Genomic DNA, 20,768 nt, shown 5'->3' with positions numbered 1-20,768 from the left:
ACAAATAAACAAACAAAAAAGATAAGCTTAATTTGATGATGTATGATCCTTAAACTGTTTAGCACAAGTAAAAACAACAACAACAAAAAACCTTAAATGTATTGCTGTCACACCTCTATGCCAGTTTTCCTTTTCATTATATATAAAATCACTAATTCATTCCAATTAAGTCTCAAATACTTAATTTGTAGTTAACACTAAATTCCTATCTAGAGTTTAAGAAAACTTTTTTTCTCAATTAACAATCAAGAGATTTAAAAAGGAACAATCTAAATTTCATATAATTCAAGGGAAAGCAGTACCAACACATACATCCTTGAGTCCAGATTTGTTACTAACCCTCTTCATTAAACCCATGTCATAGGAAAGACAAAGGTTTTAACTTCCATTAGGTCAAACTCATATTCATCTTACTTCATGAACTTTAAACATGAAGATTAACATTTGATTATCATTTTTCACACAAAGTGATCAATAAAACTTAAGGAGTGAATTATGTCACCAACCAAGAAGTTGTTCTACATAATCTCTTTATGTTGACTCTAAAATCTATTCTTTGAGATTACCACTGTAAGCAAGTGTTACAATGTTTGGGGAAAAGTATCCGGACTGCTCCGGAAGTCAGGCTATACCTGGAGTTGGGGTGCAGTGGCTGACAGTCTCCCTGCAGGATATAGCAATCCTGCTCCTCTCCTGGAGAGACACTACAGCTGAGCTCTTAAGGGAGCTTCCCAGCAGAGCTCGGCCTCTCTTTCGCCCAAGACGTTGCTTCTTTTGCTTCAACTCTGCAAAGTGTAGCAATCTCCTGACTCCTGAGAAAAGCTGTTACTTTTTCTGCTCTACCTTGCTCAGTCCCCTTAAGGGAGATCTCAGCAAGGTTCTGTTCTGCTCCGCCTTGTTCAGCCCCTAAGGAAACCTCTCAGCAAGGATTTTTCCTGCTCAGTCTCCTAAAGGACGTCTTGGCAAGGTTCTTCTTCTCTGCACCAGCAAATGAAGATCTTCACCCAAGACTCTTCTGAGAAAGAGATTTATTTAGAAAGTCCAACAGAGTGCCTGCCTCAACCAGGGTGGGAAAGACAATTTAACAGGCAGGGTGGTAGGGAGTTTTGGGGCAGAGTTTCTCCAGGGAATTTTCTGTTCAGGGATTGTTTAGTTTCATTGGTCAGGGGCACAGATGGCTCTGATTTCAGAGACAAACTGTTGTGGTTTTTTCACTGGCTTTTTTTTTTTTTTTTTTTTAAAGCTTTTTGGCTCTAATTCTAAGGCCAGGGCATATTTCTTTCACTGGCTCAGGTCCCAGATCCAGTCTGTGTTTCTTTCACTGGTTCTGGGTTCCTGGGTCAGGGTGGATGTCTTAAGCTGGTCCCTGTTCCCTACAACCACAATTTAAGTAGAGTTGTATACTTGACCCACAGTAATATAATTCAAAATTATTCTTTTGAATCTAAATTTACAAGCATGAGAACTGCAAATAGGAAGAATCTACCTACTTTCATTCTCAAAACTTCATGCCATTATTTTGCTAATGGATAGAACTAAGTGGCCAAAGGGAATAGAGGTCAACAAGTAAATAGAGAACTGGTAAGTCTTAGAACTATGACTCTACACAACACAGGCAGATGGTACAGAATTGTATGCCAAATACTACCAACCCATCCAGGTGCTTATATTTAGAAATGTTTCCTATACATTTACCACTCACAGTGTGCAAACAGAGAATGAACCACAGGCCAACCTTGATGACCTGATTTTGATCCCTGAATCCCACTTGGTGAAAGGAGAGAACATATTACCGCAAATTATCTTCTCACCTCTACACACACGCCACAGCATATACCCAGCCAAACATATCCACAGAATATAAATAAATTTAATAAAGTTTAAAATGTATCATATGAGTTAAGAGATCCCACTTATGGGAAAAAGTGGTCGGTTAAGGAAAACATTATTTCCCTATATCTAGGGAAAATCAGCATGTTTAGTAACAGTGATCTGCTTCAATAAACTGACAGAATTCACTAAATTAAATAATTACCAACAGCCTTCCTGCTATATCACTAACAAAACTAGTGATCAAATTATAAATGTAGGATAAACCTGTTTGTTTCAAAATATAAAATAAGAATTTTCTGAATGACATGACTAAGTTAAATATTCCATGCCTTTTATCCTAGCTACTTTTTTCTGTAAGTATGTACTTACAAAATAAAAATTACTAAATATCAATGAGGAAGAAGCAGTTTCAAAACTGCATCTACATGATTTTAAGGGGCCCAAAGTTCATTTTTGTATCCAAGATTTTTAAGTATTAATTTTGAAGTTAAAAATACTAACATACCATTTTTCTTAAGAATACTAGGTTTTGTTTACAAAGAAGCCCAAAAGAGCCCCCTCTTGTGTGTGCATGTGTGCATGTTCATGTATGTGTGTGTGTGATGCTTCTCTATGAGGTGAACTGTGAACAGTGGCAGGAGAAATCAGAACATCAAAGAGTCATCTCCCATGTAGTTAGTTGGGTGATCTTAAGGAACTAATTGTCTAGGCCTCAATTTTAACATCTTGAGTTCTTTAACTTGTCTAGCACTCAACATCCAATAATAAACACAGTACATTGCCTGGTACTCTGATTATCATGCAAACCTTGACCTTGAAGACTATCTTCAGTCTACAGCCATTAAGAGAGGTGCACGCCTTTAATCCCAGCACTCGGGAGGCAGAGGCAGGTGGATCTCTGTGAGTTCAGGGCCAGCCTGGTCTACAGAGCAAGATCCAGGAAAGGTGCAAAGCTACACTGAGAAACCCTGTCTTGAACCCCCCCCCCCAAAAGAGACAGAACTGAAAAAGTAAAATCTTATAATTGAAACCTTATGCCTAGGACCAGAAAAGGAGTCAGCAAGACTTCCGCTTTCAGAATCTAATTTATATCCAAGCACTGTTTTACAGATGGTAATTTCAGAATAATATGTAATTGGAACACAAAACCTACCACCCAAAAAAATCTAATCTGAACTTCATAATCATGTGTACTGCGTAGGTACAGTCTGAAATTTCCTGAATAAATAATATCAATCTATTATATAATGAATCCTCAAATAATTAATGGAATATTATACTTCATTAAAAACAAAAAATATTACATGCTATATTCTGGGCCCTAGTGTAAATATCAGATGCTATTACAATTGCTTTAATTGCTGTCACTTGCACAAGTATATGACTTGGCCAAGAGAAATCCCACTCCACTAAAGCTCAGAGGAATGACACAAGAATCCTTAATAAAGGATTAAAATTCAGGCTTGACTCCAAAATTTGAACTTTTATATTGCAGAGTAACTGCTTGAAACTGACCTGCTTCTCTGCACCCAGCTATAAATAGCAGCTCCACTAATAGTAAAAATAAAAATTAAATTAAATTAAATTCATGATAGATCCTCCAAGATACTGGCAGAATCAACCATATTAAGCACTATTCTTTTCTCCTCATGATAACTTAAATTACTTGAATGCCAATTTCAGGGCACATAAAAGGCATACACACACACACACACACACACACACACACACACACACACACACACAGAGGACATGTAAACAGTCTCAATTTGTGAAACATGTTTTTTTATAAACTTCCTGTACAATAATAATCTATACACAGAAGTCACTAAATTATAGCTATTGTACCAAATCGAGACATCCACCTCTTTTTTTCAGTTCAACTTCAGAATATTTTGCATTTTGTGGGGGTGGGGGAAGAAATTCAAGACAGAAACCCTGGCTGTCCTGGAACTCACTCTATAGAACAGGCTGGCCTCGATCCACGTACCTCTATCTCTCAAGTGCTGAGACTAAAGGTATGCACCACCACACCTGGCTTAGAATATTTTCCGTTCTTAAATCATTCAAAAAATAACAGCATTCTGTTTTCATGTGTGAAAATTGCATGAAATTTAAATTTCTATTTCCATATTTTCTAACAGTAAATTTCAAGTATTTATATATTTTCTGCATGACCTCTATCACTTGGATCTAACAAAAAACAAAAGATGTGCTAACTAATGCCCGTGCACTCCAGTGAAACTTTCATCTAATAATCTGGCCTCCTAACTTTCTCTTTTCTCTCAGCAGGTGAATAGAATAAAATTCTTTTCTCCATATTACAAAAAAAAAGGAAGAAAAAAAAAGGACATAGAAGGAAAAAAAAAATGAAGTGAAGCCTTTTTCTGACATTTGTAGCTAGAGTTTTCCTGCCTTGCCCACAGTCAGGACAAATCTTTGTCACCCGCCAGTCCCACAGCCGCTCAGACCCAAGTAAACACAGAGACTTATATTGCTTACAAACTGTATGGCCATGGCAGGCTTCTTGCTAACTGTTCTTATAGCTTAAATTAATCCATTTCCATAAATCTATACCTTGCCCTGTGGCTTGTGGCTTACTGGCATCTTCACATGCTGCTTGTCCTGGAGGCAGCTGGCAGTGCCTCCTTCTACCTTCCTGTTCTTTCTTTTCTCCTCTCTGTTAGTCCTGCTTATACTTCCTGCTTAGCTACTGGCCAATCAGTGTTTTATTTATTGACCAATCAGAGTAATTTGACCTACAGACCATCCCACAACAGACATTCATAATCAAAACTCTGCAAAGAGGAACTACTTTTAGCTTCTTCACATTCCACTGACTTTTCTTACAAATCAAAGAACAATATATTCATTCCTTAAATAAAAATATGCCATTCTTACCTAACACATAATAAGTATAAAAAGCACCTAGCCATTAAAAAGGTTTCTACAAGTGACAGTAAAATAATAATAATAATAATAATAATAATTTCAATGTTCTCAGTAGCACTAGTAACATTACTTGCTGGCTCTTATTAATTCCAGTTAATTTCTGGAACAGTTTGATACTTAGCAAAAGAAAAAAAATTAAAATAAAACTTACAAGTTATAAGATAATCGTAACTGTACATAAGAACTTATCAAAGAGATTATATACTACAAGAATAAAGAATTCCTACATAAGTAGTTAAGCATAGGAATTAAAAACACTGAATAGCAGCCATGAAAACAAGAGACAAAAGCTGAAAAATGAAAGATAAATAAGAATGTGACTTAAGCAGATGACTTTTTGTTGTTGTTGGTTGAGAAAGGGTTTCTCCACAGCTTTGGATCCTGTCCTGGAACTCGCTATGTAAACTAGGCTGGCTTCAAACTCACAGAAATACACCTGCCTCTGCTTTCCAAGTGCTGGGATTAAAAGTGTGAGCCACCACTGCCCAGTCAGAAAATGACTTTTATTAAAGATAAGTAGAATAAAAACATGAAGATTTGAGAAGATAGGTAAGAAACACAAATGGTCCAAGACTTGACTAACCTGTGCATAAACTAGTAAGCACTGCTTAGTATCTTTCACAGGTGAATGTCCCTTTACTTTTAGGATATGCCTCTATAAAATCTCTACTCCTACAAAGTGTGGTGGCATATGCTTATGATAGTAGCCACATTAGAGAAATATATAGATGTAAACAACTATTTCAACATTATATTTAAAAGATTTTAAATCATAAATCTCCACATTATTTACTAGATAGGTCAGTTTCAAAAAATTAGTCAATTTCATGTATTGTATTAACAGAATAAGAATAAAAAACAAGATAAACTGGAGGGTAGAGAGAAGGCTCAAAGGCAGAGGCAGGCTTATCTTTTTAAGTTCAAGACCAGCCTGGCTGACAGAGTTCCAAGATAGCCAAGGCTACACGCAGAGAAACTTTATCTCAAAACAACAACAACAACAACAAAAAAAAAAAAAAAAAAAAAAAAAAAAAAAACAACCCCCCACTATCTGGTCTTCCAGAGGAAAAGCGTTTACTTCTCACCATGCATACCAGGTGGCTCACAAAACTGTCTGTTACTCCAGTTTTGATATTCAATGTCCTCTTCTAGCCTGCCACAGGCACCCACCCACACATACAGCATACACACACACACACACACACACACACACACACACACCCCTTATTAAATCTAAATACAATCAAAATCAATGCATAAAACACATGTGACAAAGCAGAATACATGCTCATGCTAAAAACATATTAGTAAAAGGAAACCATGTGAAGAAGCCAACAAACTTTCAGACTCCAGTATGAGAATACAAATAACTACTCCCAGGGATGGAGAGATAGCTCAGTAGTTAAGAACACAGATTGCTCTTCCAGAGGATCAAGATTTGATTCTCAGAACCAACAAACTATAGCACAATCAAGTGTAACTTCCAGGGGAATCCAACACTCTTCTGGCCCCCATGGGCCCCAAGGCATGCTGCATGTGGTACACAGACATATATTCAGGCAAAACACACACACACACACAATTTAAAAAAGTAAATAATGTTGAGGAATATTATTTTAAGGTGTGTTACTTTTGTTAATGTTGCATTTGTTTAGCTCTGTGAAGCTGTGTTACTTTGCCTGTCTAAAACAGCTGATGGTTTAATAAAAAGCTGAATGGCCAATACTGAGGCAGGAGAGAGAAATAAGCAGGACTGGCAAGCAGAGAGAATATATAGAAGGGGAAATCTAAAAGGAGAAGAAAGAGCTAGAGAAGGAGGAGGACATCGGGGCCAGCCACCCAGCTACACAGCAAGCAACAGAGTAAGAAACAAGGAAAGGTATACAGGAATAGAGAAAGATAAAAGCCCAGAGACAAAAGATAAATGGGATAATTTAAGTTAAGGAAAGCTGGATAGAAATAAGCCAAGGTAAGTAAGGTCAGGCATTTATAATTAAGAATATGCCTCCACATTCCATACTTGGGAGTTGGGTGGTGGTCCTCCCAATGAAGAGTAAAAGCTAACAACCATAAATGCCTATTTTCACCACTTCTAAATGACACAGTAGTGTCCAGACATAGCAATGAGATAAGAAAAAGATAAAGGGACCTTTGGGAGGTTGGAGATACCTCTGGGGTTAAGAGCACTGGATATTCTTCCAGAGGACCTAGGTTCAATTAATTCCCAGCACCCACATGGCAGCTCACAACTGTAACTCCAGTTCCAGGGGGTTTGACACCCTCACAGAGACATACATGCAGGGAAAACACCACTGCACATGAAATAAAAATAATAATAAAAAGACATTTGGGATAAGACAGGAGATTACAAGCTGCTGAATTTGATTACATGAATGAAAATAGCCAGGGTAACAAGGAGTGGATTCAATTCTTAAGAGAGAAGGAACACTGGAAATCACAAAAGAGGTACTACAACAGCTGAAAAATAGAGCAAAAGGCTATGCAGTAAAAAAGCAGCAAGTGGTTCTAGCCAAACAACCAGGTGCTGATAAGGGCTATCTCATCCACAAGGTAAGCCAGATGGCACTGATTAAAAAGACAGTGTTTTGATCACAGGACAAGCAACAGTAATCACAAAGCTTAATTCAACTTGGAGTTCTGCCATGACACTGACTTATTCTAAGTCAGCACTGGAGAGGGGAAAATCCAGTTTGGAACTACATTCTGGAGAACTACAGTCAGGTTTTATGAGAAGGGACCTATATATGTTTGACAACTATTGTGGGGACTGAAAACTGGAACAATCACAGGTAAGGAGAATGGGAGATGTTTTGTCAGTCACAGCTGAGCAAGGCAGTTGTGGAGTAGAGAACTGAAGAGAAAAAGGTTGAAAAATTCAAGCAAAATAGACAAGGCTTGAAGGGGCACTATGTCAATGAACCAGCCTTTCTGTGGCAAGGAACAATATCCCATTACAAGATATGGAGAATGAAGTGTCAACCTGTGTTCATGGGCTGCTCAGGCAACAAAACTGAGTCACTGATATGAGGTTTGCTGCCTACAGCATTTGACAACTCAGAAGGTAAGGTCCTGTGGAGAAATTGATACCCCTTTCAGTATGCTGACTACAGGCAGGATCTAAAAGCAGAGAGACAAGTTCTCTAGAACAAAGTGCTTTGTTAGTTGGCTTCCTCATTTTAAATCATTTGGGAGACACTCCTTGGCTTGGAATTAGCTAACTAAGATATAAAAACTGGGATGCCCCTGAAAAATAAGAGAATCTCTAGGCCATGTACTGCAAAGTGCAGCCAGCAGAGACCCTAGTATTCAAAAACACTGGCAATCTCAAACAAAGGCAGTTCTCTAAGACATCTTACCTTTGACTGGTTCCAAATGAGCACCAGCCTGAATAAAATAGTAAATGGGAGACACTCCAAAATCACCTGACAAGCTGCTCCATACAGTAGACTGTAATATTAGGGAATGCAGAAGAAATTACTCCAATATTTTCTTTTACTTGTTATTTTTAAGACTATTTTTTGTTTTCTTTTGACTACTCTTTACTATGATTTAGATTATTTTTAAAATACCACTGTGCTCTCTTATTCTATTTAATGTTGTTTGCTTTCTTTACTTATTTACCATATGTTCCTTTCTTCTGTTCTTTTTATTATATCTTGTCTCTTTTCTTTTAAGCTTGCTTCCAACTTTTTCCTGCATCTTTCTTTTTTGTCATTAAGTTACTATTTCTAATTAATTTTAATTTCTTACAATATTCTTAGCATTTTTTAATAGTCACTGGTGTTATTAATGCTGGCATCAATCAATTTAAAGTCTACTTCTGTATCTGGTTTGATTTTATTATTCGTGTTACAGAGGTTCTTTTTTTCTTCTGAGTGGTACTAAGGATTGAAACCTCAGAGGAATATCCATTCTTACAACTGTACAAATCACAAGACAGAAACAAACAAAACATTAAAATGCAAGGCAACAAAACTATTTCAAAAGATCACCATTCAGTAACTAATACAAAGATACTCAACTGGTTGAAATGCTGTTCAAAAAGAATTCTAAACTCTAAAGTGTCAATGACCACAGGAATGCAAAACAAAGAACGGAGTACAGAAGTAACTTCAAGATCTAAATAAGAGGGCCAGCAAAATAATGGCTGAGAAATTCAACAAAGAAATTAAAATTGGGGTGAGAAAAAGATGGAAATGAAAAAGCGAATCAAATAATTAAAAATCACAGTGGAGACCATGAGCAATAGACCAAGCCAAGCACAAGACAGAATTGCAGGAATTGAAGAGAAATACTCTATTCAGATACCAATAAAAAAAATAGTAAACATAACCATGACTTTAGACATGATCAAGAGAAACTGAAGGATCCATGGAGTAGAAGGAACTGAGATACGGAAATTAAATCAATGAAATAATAGCAAAAAAGTTCCAAAATGCAGGGAAAGAAATGGATATCCACACAGAAAAATGTTTAGAAATTAATTACTCATGACCAGAAAGAACTTCTCCACAGCACATTATAGTTCAAATGTTAACACTACACACACACACACACAAATTGTCAGCTGAAAAAGTGTTAAGAAAGGGAACTATGAAAGAACAAATTTGGTCAACAAGTTTATCTCAATATAAATATTCTTAGCATTCCAATTAAGTCATAGATTAGTAGATTGGATTCAAAACAGGATAAAATTATTGGCTGTCCACAAGAAGTGCATTTCACCAGAATATATACTAAAAGAGAAAAGAGACTATGAAAAGTTAATGAAGGCCAAAAAAGAGCTAGAATAGTGACACAAACATGATTATATACTATAAAAGGAAACACCCATGAGGGAAATATAATTATAAATATGTATGGATGTATGTGTGCATGCAAACACATGCACAGAGACACATATATACACGCACACATACACCACACACACACACACACACACACACACACACTTTACACACTGAATGGTTGTCCACCGAAGTTCATTAAACAAGCACTAGTGAACAAAAAGCAACAAGTTAGGCCCAAATAAAATAATAATGATAATTTCCAAAACTAATAGCTCATCTAAACAAAAAACAATAGAAATATTTTATCTAAACTGTACCAAACATCACATGGACTTATCTCAAGACATCTACAGAACATTTCACCTGCTGCAGAATAAACCTTCCTGGCAGCCAATGGAATTCTCTAAAAGACAAACCACATTGTGGAATTTAAGACAAGTCAACAAAAACAACAACAAAATTACTTTCTTGCACTTATCAGATCATAATGGAAAAAAATTAGAAATGCAAAAGCAACCCTGTAAGCTATACAAATACATGGAGACTAAACAATACAATCTTGAACGTCATAAGAGTAACTGAAGAAACCAGGAAGGAAAACTTGTAAATTAGTAAGTCAAATGAAAAGAAAACATACTAGAATACAGCCAAAAAACATCCTGAGTGAGGTAACCCAGACCCAGAAAGATAAATACTCTACATATCCCCTTATAAGGGGATATTAGCTGTTATTTAAATGAATGTTAACCAAGCTACATAGACCCAGAGAGGCTTGGTAAAAAGGAAGGGTCTAGCAGGAAGGCATGGATCTCCCTGGAAGGGAGAAATAGAATAGATTTCATGCTGATTGGGCACAGGTGAAGACAGGAGTAGGGTGAGTATCTTTTGTGGAAAGAGAGATCGGGTGGAAGGAGAGAGTGCAGACAGAGAAGGCTGGAACTGGGGGTGGGTGATGGGGGCGGGCATTTGGGGATTGGTGTGGAAATTTAGTGCAATGGAAACTTCCTGGAATCTATGAAAAAAAAAAGAAAGAGAGAGAATATAGCAGGAATGGACAAATGAGACTGCAAGAGTTAAAAGGCAAACAATTAGTAAAGTGAAGAGATAGCCCACATAATGAGAGAAAATCTTTGCCAAGTATACACCTAAGAGGGAATTAGCATCTAGAATGTATAAGAAGCAAAAGTTAAACATATATACAAACAAAATACCCTTCATCAAAATAAATAAATGTACTGAATAGATCTAAAGAAAGGGCATACAAATGGCAATATATGTATTTAAAACTTCTTCATCAGAAAAACGCAAACTGAAACATTAAAAGGACTAACCCTAGTCAGAAAGACATCCATTTCTGGCTAGGATGTGAGGGGAATACCCTATATATTCCTGATGGAAATACAAATTGGCACAACTAGTAGGAAAATTTAATACAAAGAGTCCAAAAGTAAGAAATAAAAAAAATCTATCATATAATCCAGGTATAGTACTTTCAATTTAAATATCTAAAGTTATCTATTCCATGGATCAGAAAGATACTTAACATATATTTACTGAGGCACTCACTACTCACAGTAGTCAAGATGTAGAACCATCTTAGTAACAAAATGTGGTGTATATACATAAAGGAGTTTTATCCAGCCATAAAGAACTAACTTTTTCATTTGCAGGAAAAGATAGGACCGAGACTATGTTAAGATAAATAAGCTATCCTTAAAAAGACAATTATATTTTCATTTGAAATCTATCCATAAAAAACTCTGTCTAAACATATGCATATATACATACTTTTTTTTTTTAAACTCACATCACATGAAATAAGATGAATCACTTCTATAAAGCAAAAGGACTAACAGAATAGGGAGCAAAGCATGGTACTGGACCTCCTGTTCTGGCCCCTTTTCCTCTTTTTGAGGATTCCCCAGATTCCAGAACTGTCACTACCATCACCTCTCTAGCCTGCCCATGTAGTGTACTCACATAAGCTAACTGCACTCTTCCAACAGGTCTCCTCCATCCAGGTCACCCAAGAGCCATGACTGTTTGCCAGAAGCCACCAACTTCTTGTAAACAGCATTCATTCCTTGGGAATTCATCAGAACCAAGCTTGATCTCCAACAGGGACTCTCTAGCCACCACATGTGACCCAGAGACCCAGAGCCCTGACATATGCCTGACTAGTACTATCCTGTTGTCCCTATCCAGCCTCGAAAAACAGGGATTATTGAAAACTATTCCAAGCTATAGTGCAGGCTGCTGAAAGCACTAAGATTGTAGCTAAAAAGCTGAAGGACTGCAACAGGAGGTGTGGCCCCAATACAAGACTGAGGAACTTGATATCCCAACCCTGCTATAATAAAATAGCCCTCTTCAACATTGTAAACACCTCTGATGAAAGAAAACAGTGACCCAGGCAAAAAAAAAAAAAAAAAAAAAAAAAAAAATTACAACACAAAAATAAAAAGAACACATGAAAAAAATGTTTACTCCAAAAAAACCACAAATCCCTTAATAATGGTTCTGAAGAAAAGGACCTGGGAGAAGTTCCAGACAAAGAATTCATAACTGTAACTATAGTCGATGAAAATAAAGACAAAGAGATGTGTAAAATCAACCCAAAAATAGTTTGAATTGTTGAAGAAAACACAAACAGAAATAAAGTATGTTGGAAAAGAAAACTCAATAAGCCAGTTAAAAATTTCAGTGGAATGTCTCACCAACACAATCATGTCAAAAACAGGCAGTCAACAATGGAAGAGAAGGAAGAGAAAGTGAGCCACTCAATAAACCAAATTATATATGTAAATGAAAGGAACATAATAAAGTTTTGCAACTGTATGGAAAACCTAAACTCATAATTATGAGCACAGAAGAAAAGAAAACCACAGAAAAGGCATAAAGACTATCTTCAGTAAACCTTCAGAAGAAAATTTCCAATCTATGAGATATGCCCAAACAGGTCTAAGAAGCTTAGAGAACATGAATAGAAAAGACCAGAAAATAAAGTCTCTTCAATATATTATAACTAAAAAATTTTAAACACAGAATGAAAGGTATTGAAAGATACAAAAGTGAAGTCACTCATAAAAGCGGGCCCATCAAAATTAATATCTCTTCAACAACAACAAAAAAAAAAAAAACTTTAAAGCAAGAAGTGCCTGGATCAGTGGTCCTCAACTTTCCTAATGATGCAACCCTTTAATACAGATTCTTATACTGTGGTGACCCCCAACCATAATATTATTTTTTTGTTACTTCATAATTGTAATTCTGCTAATGTTATGAACCATAACATAAACATCTGATATGCAGAATATCTTATATCTTACCCCTATGGCAGTCACGGCCCAAAGGTTGAGAACCACTGACCTGGATCCTGAATGACCATAACTGTCAACAAAAAGCACTATACCAATAAAACTATCCACAAAAACCGAAATACAAATACAAACTTTTCATCATAAAAACAGGAATCAATACGCATCTTTAAATGACTCAATATAAATGGTCTCAATCCCCTCCCCAAAAACACAAATTAAAGGAAATCAAAGGAAAAAAAATTCAAGTAGGTGCATGTTACAGTTTTAAACATATAGGCAACTAACACAGGGGCACACAGTTTCATAAGAGAAACGCTAATAGATCTGATACTACACATTAGTCACAACATAGTGATTGATAGTGGGTAACTTCAATATCAACTCTCACCAACAGACAGGTCATCTAGACAAAAATTAAACAGAAACTTAGAATTAAACGACATAATAAATCAAACAGACCTAACAGATACCTGTACAACATCCCACCCACATACTAAAAAATGCATATTCTTCTCAGTTCATGGAATTTTCTACAAAATTAACTACCTATTAAGATACTGAAAATATATGAATACTGTAATAGCATGCTTCATTGTATCTGACCACAATGGAATAAAAATAGGTATTGACAACAACATATACTACAGAAACCATGAAAACTTAACAACACATTATGAACAATTAACTTGGTCTAGAAAAAAAAGTGAAAGACTATTTAAAAATTCTTGGAAGTGAATGAACATGAAAACAAAACAAAACAAAACAAAACAAATTATATGGGACATAATGAATGCAATACTATAAAGAAAGTTTATAGAACTAAATGCCTAAATAAAAAACTGGACAGATCCTATATTAATAACTCAACTGCAACCGAATACGTTGAAAAATCAAAAAGCACAAGAGTAGAAGAAATAATAAAAATCAGAGATGAAAATAATGAAACAAAAAACAAAACTACAAAGACTCGATGAAATGAAGAGTTAGATCTTTGAGAAGATTAACAAGACTGACAAACCTTAGCCGAAAGAAAGACAGGATCCAAATTAATAAAATCAGACATGGAACAGGAAATATTAAAATACAGAAGAAAGTTAATGAAATATAAGGGCATACTTTAAAAATCTGTATTTCACTAAACTAGAAAACCTAGTGGATGAATTCCTAAATATATATGAGACACCAAAATTAATTATTAAGTAATCTAAACAGACCCATACTAATCACATAAAAGCAATAATTTAAAAAAAATCACAGCCGGGCGGGTGGGGGCGCACGCCTTTAATCCCAGCACTCGGGAGGCAGAGGCAGGCGGATCTCGGTGAGTTTGAGGCCAGCCTGGGCTACCAAGTGAGTTCCAGAAAAAGCGCAAAGCTACACAGAGAAACCCAATCTCGAAAAACAGAAAAAACAAAAAAAATCACTCAACTAAAAAAATTAGGACAAGATGGATATAGCACAGAATCCTACCAGAGCTTCACAGAAGAATTAGTACCAATATTCAAGTTATTTCCAAAAAACAGAAGGAAAACTTAAAACTTCTTTACATGATGCCAACATTACCCTGAGACCAAAACCAGAAAAGGAAAAAAAAAAAAAAAGAAAAATTATAGGCTATTATCTCAAATGAACACAGTCCAAGAAATTCTCAACAAAATATTTACAGAGTGAATTGAAGAACACATCAAAAAGAGTAGCCACTGTGACCAAGTTGGATTCATCCACGATGTAGGAATTGTTCAAAATTTACAAATAAATAAATGTAACCTACCACACAGAGATTCAGGAAAACTATAGGATCGCCTCATTAAGATGCAGAAATATTCACTAACAAAATCAAACATTCCTTCATGATAAGTGTTCTGGAAAATCTAGGGATACGGAAGATATACCATAAGATAATAAACCCAATATATAGAAAACCAGCATCCAACTCCATACAAAGCAGAAAAACTCAAAAGTATGTCAATTAAAATTAGAAATTTAGACAATAATGTCCACTCCCTCCATTCTTGTTCAATACAATGGCTTAAGTCTTATTTGGGGCGACATATTAAGTAAAAGAAATAGAGGGGATAAAGATTAGAAAGGAAAGAAAAAGTCCAAGTGTCCTTATTCACAAATGAAATTATTCTACACCTAAAAGACACTAAAGACTCCATCAGAAAAATACTAATAGCTGATAAACATATTCAATAATACATAGGACACAAATTTCACACACACACACACACACACACACACACACACACACACACCCAGTAGCTTTCCTATACACCAATGAGAAGCAGACTTAAAAGAAATCAGTAAAACAATTCCATTCCCAACATCCCCCAAAATTTAACAAAACAAAAATATATTGAAATAACCTTACCAAGAAGTGGAAAACTTCAATGAGAGCTGTAAAAGACTGATGAAAGAAACTAAAGAATCCATAAGACAGAAAAGACCTCCCATTCATGATTGGTAGGATTAATATTATTAAAATAGACGTCCTACCAAAACTAATCTACAGATTCAATGCAATTATCATCAACCCAGTTAGAACAGCTAAAAAAAGACAACAAATGTTGATATGGATGTGGGAAGACAGGAACACTTACATCTAGGAACGTAAATTGGTGAGAGTCACTATGGATATCAGTGTGCAAGTTCCAAGCTAAAAATAGATCTACCATTCAATCCAGCTGCACGGATTCTCTTGGGTACCCAAAGACTCCATGTCCTACTCTAGATATACCATACATCTATGTTCATTCTGCTCTACTCCTAACAGTCAGGACATGAAAATAAATTAGATGTCCATCAACTTACGAATGGATAAATAAAAATGTGATACTTTTACAGCAAGGAATATCAGTCACCTGTTAAGAAAATCAAAATTATGAGTAAATGGATAGAGCTGGAAACAATCATTCTAAGTGATGTAACTCAGACCCAGAAAGACATATGTCACATATATTCTCTCATCTGTGGATGTTAGTTTTTAATCTTCAGATATGTGTATTTCATTTTGAATATTCATAGAGGTTGGGTCCATGGGATTGGAGGATGACCTTCAAGGGAGAGTAGACTGATGAAATATTTAAAATTAAGATGGAATGATGAAATTATAAAAGGTTAAATTGGAGTAGGAGATGAGTCAGTGGGATAGGGGAGGAAATATAGGGGAGGGATAACAACACTAAAGACCTTTCAAGTTATATGATGACTTCCTACTATAGACTTCCTAAAATATATACACAGACATACATAAAGAGTTTAAATGAACAGCCCCCTACCTTTCTGCCTGGGACTCACACCAAGTAGTTTCTACCTCCTAGGAGTCAGTAGATCCCACACAAAGAGCATCAGGAACTATAGGTAGGCAAAACCCAAGTTCCCATCTCTCAGTCATTTGCCACACTCACCACCCCATAAGGCATTGCATGACATGGTCTGACCACAAATGTCAATGAGCTGAGACAGTTCAGACACCCCATTAAAAACCAAAACAGTTGGCCCAAGATTAAATACCAAACTCTATTCAGCTGGTTCATAACCTGGTAGGTTATGGTAATACCAAACAAGGGACAAAACAACCATATAATAAAAAGCTAGCTGTCTACAACTACCAAAGACCTAATTCCAGAAGCATTGATCCAATTGCAAAAATACAAATATTAATAACTAAGAGAATACCTCCTCTAGAAATTAGCACTTGCAGTATACTGATCTCTGAGAAAAGCAACACAGATAATGCACAGCAAGATGACCTCAAACAGCAATTTTATATTCAAGGAACTCGAAAGACAATGTGAACAAATGCCTGAATGAGAACTGTAAAAAACCACAGCTGAATAAACTAATGAAAGTAATTCAATATGTCAAAATGGAATTTAATAAAAAAAAAAAAAAATTGAATCCCTAAAGAAAAGTCAAAATGAAACACTACTGGACATGAAGAATTCAGGAAATCAAACCAAAGAGTTCAGATGAAAATATTGCCACCAGACTGGATCATGTAGAAGATAGAATCAGGCAAGAGGGTAAGGAGGAGAAAATGGAAAATTGGAAATCTTAAAAATCTAGAGAACTTAGTATGCAGGATATAAAGGATACTATAAATAAAACAAATCTGAAAATAGTAGTTATACAAGAAACACAAGTCAAAGGCACAAAAAAATGTTTTCAACAAAATCATAGATGAAAATTTCCAATATCTAAAGAGATGCCCATTAGGGTACAAGATACATAGAGAACACCATATAGGATCAGAAAGGAATTTTTTCACATTCACATAATAATCAAAACACTAAATGTATAGGGCAAAGGCAGAATACTGAGATCAGCAAGAGAGAAAGAACAAGTCCTATCAGAGTCCCATCAGAATACCACCCAACTTTTCAATGGAAACTTTGAAAGACCCTGGACTAATGTTCTCCAAATTCTAAATCACCAGCCCAAGCTACTACATCCAGAAGTCATCATAATCAAAGGAAAGAGTTTCCATGCTAAAATCAGATGTAACGAATTTATGTCCACAAAATTCAGCTTTACAGAAGAAACCACAATCCAGTAGGCTTCATACTAGAGATATGGGGATGGTTCAACACACATAAATTGATTAATGTAATTCAACATATAAACAGACCCCAGATCAGAAATCATATCATTATCCCATCAGAGATGCAGAGAGGCTTTTGACAAAATCCACCATTCCTTCATGATAAAAGTCCTAGAGAAACTAGGGATACAGGGGACATATCGCAACATAATAAAGGAAAAAAAAAAGAAACTCATGACAAACATCATGAAAATAAATAGGGGTGGAAAATACTCAGAACATTTCCACTAATAGGAACAAGACAAGGATGTTCATTCTTGCTATTCACATTCAATAATGCTTGCAAGTTTTAGCTAAAGTATTAAAATTATTGAAGGAAATAAAGGGAATACCAATAATTATTCAAAGAAATCAAATTATCTAGATTTATAATAATACAGTTCTATACAAAAAAGTAAATCAGTAAGTAACAGATCATAAGATTCCACCAGAAAACTCCTACAGCTGGCAAATACATTCAACAAAGTAGCAAGACAAAAAATAGACACAAAACGCAGTGGCCTTTCTATATACAAATAATAAACACAAAGAGAGAGAAATCATGGAAACAATCCTGGTCACACTAGACTGAAAAAATATCTTGGAATAAATTTAACTAAGGAAGTAAAATAGTTACATAATTAAAACTTTAAGAAAAGACACTGAAGATACCAGAAGATGGAAACACCACCCATGCTCAGGACTGGTATGATTAATGTGAAAAATGGCCACACTACCTAAACCAAGTTACAGGCTCAACACAAAATTACGGCTCAATTTTTCATAGATACTGAGAAATATTAAATTTCATTTGGTAACACACACAAAAGAAAAACAGTCCTGAACAGTAAAAGAACTGCTAGATGTATCATCATCTATGATTTTAAGTTATACTACAAAGCTTTAGTTATAAAAGCAGCATGGTACTAGCATAAAGACAGACAAGTCAATTAATGAAATGGAAGTGAGGTTCCAGATACAAGTCTACAAAGCTACCTGATTTTTTAAAGAAGCCAAAAATACATACTGGAGAAGACAGAATCTTCAACAAAATGATGCCAGTCAAGCTGGCATGTATAAGAATGAAACTAGATCCTTATCTCTTGTCATGCATACAATGCAACTCCAAGCGAATCAAGGACCATGACATAGCCTAAACCTAATAGAGAACTTAGAAAATATAAGTCAAGGACTCCAGTAGCAATGGCATTAAACCAAAAATTAATTAAATGGAACCTTAATGAAACTAAAAACATTCCATACAGTACATGATTCCTGCAATGAAGCAAACTACAGAATGGTTGCAGCTATATACTCAACACAGGGCTGTTTTCTACAAAACAGAAAGAACTCAAAAAATTAAACATCAAAAGAACATCCAATTTAAAAATGGCACATAAATCTAAATAGTTCTCAAAAGATGAAATACAAAAGTCTGAGAAATACTTTTTGAAGGGCTGAACATCTTTAGCCATCAAAAAAAAACACCAATTAAAATACTGGCATTTCATCCTACCTTAGTCAGACTGGCTAAGTTCAAAGACACAAGACATGCTAGAATGAATGTAGGGAAAGGGCAATGCTTATTCACTGCTGGTTGGAATGCAAATTAATGCAAACACTATAGAAATCAGTGTTAGGTTCCTCAAAGAACTTAGATCTACCATATAAGCCTGCTACACCAATATTGGCAATTTAGGATTTCACATCCTACTACTGAGATACCCACTAATCCATGTTGATTGTTGCTCTATTCACAATAGCTAGGAAATGGAAACAGCCTAGATGTCCATCAACCGATGAATAAATAGTGAAAATACAGTACATTTACACAATAGAATATTGTTCAGCAGCATTTTAAGAAAAACATGAAATGTGCAGGCAAATGGATGGAGCCAGAAACAGTTACCTGAACAGAGTAAACCAAGGAAAAATAACACTGTATGACCACCCTCATTTCTGAATGTGAACTTTGAGTTGTCAGGTATCTGTGTTCCATTTGGAATATACATAGAGGTCAAAGATTTACTAAAAAGCCATTAGGAAGAAGGGACTTATACTAACAGGTAAAAAACAGTAGCACAAGTAAAGAACAACAGAATGAGAAGGGTTAAATTGGGGTGGAGAAAAGGAGAGCAGTGTAAGAAGGGAATACGATGAGGAATAATCAGCATTAAAGGCCTTTTGAAATAGACAGATGGAAACATAGTACTACAGAACCTTAGTAATACACACATACAAAAAGAAGTTTAATAGAGCTATTCTATAACCAGGGACAATACCACAACCAGACACTCCATGCTATTGAATAAAAACCCTAGTATCAGGAATTAGTTGTTGGCCATTGGGCTCATATTGAAACCCCAACCATTATAGTAGGCTATTGCTAATACTCCTGGCTAAGCTCTGGCCTCAGTTACTTTTCTACTGCTGTGATGAAACACCACAACCAAAAGAAATTTGAGAAGGAAAGGTTAATTTCATTTAGCCTTCCATATAACAATTCCTCAGTCAAAGTAGTTAAAGCAGAAACTCAAGCAGGGTAGGAACCTGATGCAGAGGCCATAGAGGAGTGGGGCTTACTAGCTTGCTCCTCTTAACTTGTTTAGTATGCTTTCTTACAGCTTAGGGGTGGCACAAACCGTAACACACTGGGCCTTTCAAATCAATCACTGATTTAAAAAAATGCCCTGATGGCTTACCCATAGCACAATCTTAGGAAGGCATTTTCTCAACTAAGTTTCTCTCTTCTCAGATGACTGTAGCTTATGTCAAGCTGACATAAAACGAGCCAGCATAACTCCAAAACTTGAGAGTACGACCTTATTGCTGAAGACACTAATAACATCCTTGAAACACTGAGCATGCAGATGTTAACACTGGTACTCAGATGCAAATTTCATCCTGACTGGCTAGCATTCACTACGCTGGGAGGTGCTATATAATCAGAGGAGAAAGGTCTCAATCTCATCCAGTCCTGAACCCTGCAAGTTAAAAGTGCCCCAATAAGAGAGGCCCACTGGTGCAATAGAAGCACAAATATTATGGGAATAACTAACCACTACATGACTGGATCAAAAGTCTACTCTATAATTGTTTCTACCAGAAACAATTAAAGGGGCCAAGAACCTGTGATTAGATAAGGTCATAGGTCCTAGGGCAGAACCCAATACCATTACTCTGCAAAAAATATAATATTAAAATGACTTCTAATGATTTATTGCTATACCCACTACCAAGAGTACCTCTCACCCCTCATCAGAGAAT

The 20,768-nt window shown here is 35.8% G+C and overlaps 1 protein-coding gene across 5 annotated transcripts in view; it reads right to left on the bottom strand.

Annotated features, from left to right (window-relative positions):
- The window catches only part of Ube3a (ubiquitin protein ligase E3A), a 93,444-nt gene that overhangs the window by 39,102 nt on the left and 33,574 nt on the right, over positions 1-20,768 (bottom strand). The gene's annotated exons all lie outside the window — the stretch shown is intronic.

The sequence above is a fragment of the Peromyscus leucopus genome, chromosome 1, assembly GCF_004664715.2.
Source record: "Peromyscus leucopus breed LL Stock chromosome 1, UCI_PerLeu_2.1, whole genome shotgun sequence".
Lineage (NCBI taxonomy): Eukaryota > Metazoa > Chordata > Mammalia > Rodentia > Cricetidae > Peromyscus > Peromyscus leucopus.
Note: the sequence above shows the minus strand (reverse complement) of the source record. Positions and strands in the feature narration are given on the sequence as shown.